A 695-nucleotide genomic window follows, 5' to 3' on the forward strand; every position below is an offset into this window, starting at 1 on the left:
TGCTTACTTTAGAAAATAAACTAATAGCTCCTTTGACCCTCGCTGTCCAGCTTAGACGCCATGTGTTGTTGCCAGAACAGGTGCGTCCCTCACAAGCCGGCCTACGCCATGTGTCACTATTACCAGGATCAAGACCAACGTCATATGGGACACGTGCAAGCGTCTGGTAACACTGCCTTTTCGCCTTTATAATTAGGTATTCTGATATGATTCATTTGTGGTTTACGTGACCTTAATTGTTTCTTGTTTAATGACTTTACTGTATTTCTTTCCTTTAATTACCCAAAGTATATTTTGTCGGTTAAACATAATTGATGTATGTTTGATCAACACAAAATCTGTTTTCTATCTATCATGATCTAAACCCTCTACAAGTTTACAATTCATAGAAAATACATTTCTTCATTACCTAGACAGTTACGATAAACTTATATTACCCCGTCAAAATCCACTTCAACAACCCATAAAAAATGCGCAAGTCATCAGTCACTTGATATATATTGAGCGGCAGACGATGGCGTTCCCAAGGGCGGGCTTCTGGCGCTCTCTCGGTCTCCCAGTTGGCGGCTGTGTTAAGCGGCTTCTCGGTGTGTCTTTTGGAACTTTCTCACTTCCAGACCTACACTCTCACTTGTAATTCTGACCACGTACATCTTTCTCTTTGGACTTCTCTTTTACTTCCTGTCTGGGGTTGA

This window comes from Penaeus monodon, chromosome 32 (genome assembly GCF_015228065.2).
Source record: "Penaeus monodon isolate SGIC_2016 chromosome 32, NSTDA_Pmon_1, whole genome shotgun sequence".
NCBI lineage: Eukaryota > Metazoa > Arthropoda > Malacostraca > Decapoda > Penaeidae > Penaeus > Penaeus monodon.